Raw genomic sequence first — 7,372 nt, 5'->3', positions numbered from 1 at the left:
AATAACAACAACATTTCACCGTATGATTGTATCTTAACGATTCAAGAGAACAGTTTGCACTCAACCATGTAAACAATGCTAATCTCATTCAAACCTGATCATATTGAAATTGACGCATTTCGGAAGAGCAAGTTTCCATCTCCAGGGTCACACGATCACAAGAGAATCGGATTTTGATAACGAATAAAAGCGCAAATCACTTCATACAAAAAAATTGCAAACTAAGATGTCCCTTGGCAGTATTTTTCTGATCAGTTTCCGCTGTGATCGTACATGGATTTCAATCGCTTCTACTCATCCTGATATTGTGAGGGGTCACGTTTCTTCCCCCTTAAAGCTGTGCAGATATTATGTGGGGAATATCCACTGTCTTTGAACACAGATTACAGGTGCTCCAGCTGTTTTGCAAGTCTATCAGACGCAACATGCGTCCGGTGCATAGTTTGTGATGGATGGTGGCAGCTCGACGCCTGTAAATAAAGGTCTGCATGTATGGACTTACGGTAAACCCGAATGCCCGGTTATCTATCCACTTTCCGACTGACCGAGACGTCCACAGAGGGCAGACGGGCGCCCTCCTTCACTTCCATCGTAAATTTAATATTCTCGTGCACTGAATTCAGGTGTTCCAGAAAGAGTGAAACTTCTTCTCTGTGGAACCACATTACGAAAGTGTCATCTACATATTCCCAGAAGACTTTTGGCGTAACTTCCGTTGAATCAACTGCCCTCTCCTCAAAGTGTCCCATAAAAAAAGCCTCTATAAGAGGGGAGAGATGACTACCCATGGCAACACCGACAATTTGCTCAAAATATTCACTGATGATTTTCACTGGTTTGCAACCGACTTCCATCGTCCTGGCGACAACACGATATTTCGGCGAACCATCCGGCTGCCATCTTCAGGTGGGATTCAGTGCACAATCACGCCGGAACTGAAGAGATCTCAGATTCGGCGGCTCCTTTATACCGCGGGTACTGGCCGTTGCGCGTGCGCGAGCAACGGAAGAGCTGCCCTCTGTGAGGCGAAGAATTGCAGCGGCGCCAGCGGTGAAAACTGTCAAAAGCGAGGAATCGCAAAATTAAAATGCAGCCGGACGGAAACCAGACCGTTGTTGTTTTATCTGTGATAAAATAGGATTCCACGTCTTATCTCTGTTGATAATATCATCAGACAGACGTATTTCAATTGATTCTTTCAATACACAATCCCAATAACGGGAAGCCAAGACAATAATTTGCGTCTCTTTAAACGCCATATTGTGCCCTTCATTAAGACAGTGTTCAGCAACGGCTGATTTTTTCGGCTGAAGCAGACGTGTATGCCGTGGATGTTCCACACATCGATCTTGAACTGTACGAATAGTCTGTCCAATGTATGTCTTTCCGCAGTGACAGGGAATCTTGTATACCCCAGGCTTCCTCAGTCCCAAATCATCTTTAACCGATCCAAGAAGGGATCTAGTTTTGGCCAAAGGCATAAGGACACTTTTAATATCATATTTCCTGAGGATTCTTGAAGGGTAAAAAAGCAACTGATTTGGAGGTGTCCACCGTTGGTTCTCGTGGGGGTCCAAATTGAAAAGCACGAGTAATTTGGTGATCAGAACACCCATTCCGCCTGAAAACAACCTTAAGGTGATCCAACTCCTGTTTCAAGTTATCGGAATCCGAAACAGCATAAGCCCTCTTGACCAGTGTGCGTAAAACTCCCAAGCGTTGACAGCTTGTGGCATGGAGGTAGCGGTCCGTATGCATAGGTTTTCGGAATACACTGTGTCCCAAAGTCTCATTTTCTTTCTTATGTACTAAGACACCCAAAAGAGGTAATTTGCCATCTTTTTTAATTTCCATCGTAAAATTGATTCGTGGATGAAGGCAGTTAAAATGATCTAAAAATCGATGAAGAGATTCCATTCCATGTGGCCAAACGATGAAAATATCATCCACGTATCTCAAAAAACATGTTGGTTTAAGAGAAGATGTCCTAATTGCCATATGCTCAAAATCTTCCATAAAGAGATTGGCGACAATAGAGGAAAGAGGACTCCCCATAGCCACACCGTCAGTTTGTTCAAAAATTGATCAGAGACAGGGGATCTGGATAAAGAGACCAACAAAGGAATTGTACAAACAGGCAGAGACAATTACAGACAATATCAGAAAAAGAAGGGCAAAATTCTATGGGCACATTCATAGGATGAATGAAAATAGGCTGACCAAGAAGATTTTTAACATAGTGGTGACGAATAAGGTGAAAACTAACTGGGTAAAGGAAACCATGGAAGACCTCAAAAATCTAAACATCTCCACAGAAGAAATATCAAACAGAGGAAAATACAGAGAAAAAATCAACAAACAGAAATTCGAAGAAACACCAAAAGAGAAGAAACCAGGAAAGAAGTGGACAGAAGAGAGGAAGAAGAAACACAGTGAATTTATGAAAGGTTTTTGGGAAGAGAAAAGAAAGAGAAAAAAGTGCCATGAATTTGAAATGTACCAATTTATGTACCATATTGTCATTGTGAATATTGATTGTGTTTTAACGCTCTCCTTAATGGGGAATTAACGATAATAATAATAATAAATAAAAAATACGTCGATGTCAATACATGGCGACACAGCTCACTAGTTTTGTCATCCAAGAGCTGACCAATTAGCAATAAAGACTCCTCCAAAGGTACCTGAGTAAAAAGTGAAACAACATCAAAGCTCACTAGAAGGTCAGATGTTCCAGGGCGTAGAGACGTCAGGCGTTGAATAAAATCGGACGAGTTGGATATGTGGTGGTCACACTTCCCAACGTGTGGGCTCAGAACATAAACAAGATATTTGACCAAATTATAAGTAGGGGCACCCAGATTACTAACGATCGGACGAAGAGGTGCCCCAGGTTTATGTACCATGGGTAGACCATACAACCTGGGTGGTACTGCCGCCCCTGGATGAAGTTTTTTAATGATATCCTCAAGCAATGAGCTCTTCTTAATAAGAGAGATGGTCTTCCGATTTATCCGATCGGTAGATCGATGTGTGGAACATCAACGGCATACACGTTTGCTCCGGCCGGAAAAATCAGCCGTTGCTGAACACTGTCTTAATGAAGGGCACAATATGGCGTTTAAAGAGACGCAAATTATTGCCTCGGCTTCCCGTTACTGGGATTGTGTATTGAAAGAATCAATTGAAATACGTCTGTCTGATGATATTATCAACAGAGATAAGACGAGGAATCCTATTTTATCACAGATAAAACAACAACGGTCTGGTTTCCGTCCGGCTGCATTTTAATTTTGCGATTCCTCGCTTTTGACAGTTTTCACCGCTGGCGCCGCTGCAATTCTTCGCCTCACAGAGGGCAGCTCTTCCGTTGCTCGCGCACGCGCAACGGCCAGTACCCGCGGTATAAAGGAGCCGCCGAATCTGAGGTCTCTTCAGTTCCGGCATGATTGTGCACTCAATCTCACCTGAAGATGGCGGCCAGATGGTTCGCCGAAATATCGTGTTGTCGTCAGGACGATGGAACCCGGCTGCAAACCCGTGAAAATCATCAGTATTTTATACGCCTGAAAAATCTACGTTATCACAAAATATTCACTGTTGAATAAAATGTAGGTTAAGGAAAGGGCGTGATGAAATAAAGCTGTTATATCGGCTTCCAACTTAATGCTGATAATGCTGATGAGTGACAATGAAATCGCGAAAGGGACCGTAGTGAAGAGTGACACCAGCACCGGCTTTAGAGTGTGGGGGGAGGGGTGTGGACACCCGGGCGGTCGCCCAAGGCGCTGGGGCCCAGGGCGCCGAGCACGCTTATGCATGTCTAAAAAAGACGCCAAAGGAGATGAACAATGTTGGATCTAAAATTAATCACAACATATCAATGTTTGTAGTACTTAAACAGTTTGACATTGGCCACATATAAAATCAGCAAAAATAATCACGCGCGGTTGGTCATGAAAGGAATGGGTACTGAGAAATAATGAATGAAACAATTCTCCATCTTGTAACCATGGGCGCCCATACGATAGTTTGTAGGGAGGGGAGGGGCACAGTATAGGGGTGAGAGAGGGTGTTATGTAGTATCCCTCTCTCTCTCTATCTATATATAAAAGATGGATTAAAGTCCAACAAACTGTGAAAACGATGCCATCGCCATCTGGTTGAATTCCTTGGACGTATAGCTCTACATAGCGCGACGTAGTCCTATCTAACTGTGAAATGATTTGCGGGAAAATCCCAAAAAAAATGTTTTTTTTAAAGTGAAGTAGTTCTGAAATTATTAACGACTAATTGAAACGAAATAATAGTTCATTTCATTACATTTCTTTCTGAACATTGGCTGGAATGGTTCAGTATTTAGTGAGTCATGAATATTATTGTAACTGGTCAGACTTCAGTCTAAACTACGAGGTCTGTTCTAAAAATTCCGAAAAATTCGTTGTTTTTTGCCAGTGGTGTGTTAGAGCGAAATGTTGGGATCCTGCACACGCCTGTGTTCAATGTGTAACTGTCGGAAGTTTCATGGTTGTATGTCTGTTAGTTATTGTTCAGTGCTGTATCAAGCAGAACATTGTCTCACAGTTTGCGAATTTCGAGGCGGCTGAGTTAGAGGAGCAACACGTCTGCATTAAATATCCCGTGGAACTCAAGAAGACCTTTATAGAGACACACCAAATGATGCAGGAAGCCTACTGTGATGAGCGCTTAAGACGTACTCGGTGTTATGAATGGTTCATATGGTTTAAAAATGAGTAGTAGGCTAAGAGGGTCTCTGGTGCACTTTTGATATCAAACTGATATCAAATTAATTATGCATATTAAATGGATCAATGAATTACCACCACCTCCCGATGACATCATGGGTTTTCCCTGGCTGGCACATGGCCCATCCCCCACCACCACCCCTCTGGGAAATCCCCTCCCCTTCTCTCCACTCAGCCAGAAAGAAAAAAGGTGGGGTGTTGGACTGGGAGGACCTCAGGATGGTATGCTAATATAGCATGCATAAGGTTTTGTCTAAACAATTTGCAGGGGAAAGATTATTTATTTATATAATTTTCATATTTATTTCTATACTTACAATAAACCTCGAAATTGATGTTGACAGTGGAATATGGTTTAACCAGTTTTGCGGATATTGTTTATTTACAGGGACAAGGTAGTGCAGAATACTTTTACATCGTTCAAACTATTTAGACAATGTGTGGAATACTGCTTATTTAAACAACTGCAGCACTTTTTTATTCCAATAGTGAAAGGAATACCATCCTGAACATTTATCACATGGACACTGTCACAGATCGCATTAAATATATCTGGCGATTGTGACTTGCTGTCTGCCGGTGCACTGATCATTCTGCGTGGAGCCGACAGCAGACCAGGAGCCACACTGCATTCCTCCCTGGGACACTTCTATCCTAACGTACCACTCGTACATTGCTGATATCATATAATGATTGACTGGCACCACTTGTCTGAGATAGCAAAAGTCTTGTTGAGAGCAACATATTCTGAGGATGGCCAGCACCAAGACAGTGATCATGTATATGACAGCAATGTGAGGAATCAATGCTTTTGGCCTCTTCGAAACAGAACACCAAGACATCTTCTGCTCCATCACTGTGGAAGATGAGATTAAATGCAGAGATCATCACCTTCATGTAGCTGTTTGGATGTGCTCAACAATGCTGAAAGCTCTTCTGGTTTCCATATGTAGTGATGTATTTCACATTTTTGTCAATAAGAAACACTGCCTCTGCCTTTTATTTCAACCATCTTATGTCGTATGGGAACAGCATAGTTTACACCATACAATGTCCATCTTTCTGCAGGAGCCAATGGATCAAAACTTATTCATGACAGATTAACAACATACACAAACGTCTAAGTCGTGGTGGATAAACCAACAAAGTTGTAGTCATACACTGCTTGGATGAGTTACAACAGAAAAAAACAACATATCAAACTCCTTATGAAAGAATAACACAGGGACTCTCTCTTGTGATTGATAGTCTGTGGGATATGGTCCTTCTAGAATAAGGGTGACAAAAGTTTACACTGGTCTGTGGAAGCATCTTTGATCGCTGATCACCTGCCTTGGTAGATCAATACTTGTGTATTTCAGAGGATCACCACATAAATGAGGATGCAGCCGGTATTTGTTTATGACATATCGAAAGTGAGGGATGCTGTAATATCATATCGAGATCTCTGTCGGGTGACATTAGCGAAGTTTTATAGTTCATAGTTTTCTTCTGTTGGATGTTACAAAATAATGAGAATATTGAGAATGTCAGGGTGACAATTATGAATGCACCCTGAGGGATGCACAGCTTCTTCAGACTGCAGTACCTGTACATAGTTTGGAGATGCATCACAATGCAGTAGCAAAATCGTCTCCTTCTGCCAATTTCTGTATGATGTGGAGTGTTTCTAATTTTCCTGATAAGAAACGCCACTTTAAATGCTTGTACTTCCTTTTCTACTACCTCTTGTTGCAAGGGAAAGCTTCTGGCCAGCACTGACACGTTCTCGTTTCCACCATGTGGTCAAAACACGATTCTGCAACATTAACTCATCTCATGCTGTTTCTCCACTGGATGCAGAAGGTCTTAGATACAGCGCTCTCTGACTTCTGCTCAGTTCCGACTTCATTCGGACCAATCATATGGGCAAAGCTGCATGGAGTGTGGGGCAGAGACTGAGGAACAGTTATAAGATGCAGAGGACTCTCTAAAAACCTCACTGGAGTTTTGATGTATGGGGTCCTTGGAAGACAGATTGGAGAAAGGTGGCTCGTTTCGAGAGTGCCACGAATATCAGTGGCTGTAATCATTAAACGACATCTCCATAGGATTCAATGGAGTCATGTGGTTGAATGGAGAGACTTGATTTGAAATCGCAGGCAGCATTTCTACTAGAAAGCATAACACTATAGATCTGAAAAGCCAGTGTACTCTCATTGGTCATAGGATTTTGTACATTTCTTACGACTTCCATCCAGCTTTGGTTTTTTGAAGTGATTCCTTACGCAGCACACCATCTACTGTAAGTGATCGTTCTCAATCAACCATCATCATCCCTTGCCTGTATCCCCTCCCTTGGATATAATGTGGAATCTCTGTTACACTGTTTACACGGCATCGAAAGAGAATGTGTTACAAATACTGTTTGTTACCATGAGAAATATCTAGTAGCGGGAAGAGGGAGTTGCAAACACCGGTTTAACACCACGTTTCTTACCGAATCACTTTCTAAATTTGGTGACGAGTAATTTTATTACGAGCTTACACCGCTGGCGACGAACACCCGCACTTTCAGTCTGTTAATACTCGCTCCGCGATCACCGTCTATATTCAATGTCGTGGTA

This window comes from Schistocerca nitens, chromosome 1 (genome assembly GCF_023898315.1).
Source record: "Schistocerca nitens isolate TAMUIC-IGC-003100 chromosome 1, iqSchNite1.1, whole genome shotgun sequence".
Classification (NCBI taxonomy): Eukaryota; Metazoa; Arthropoda; class Insecta; order Orthoptera; family Acrididae; genus Schistocerca; species Schistocerca nitens.
Note: the sequence above shows the minus strand (reverse complement) of the source record.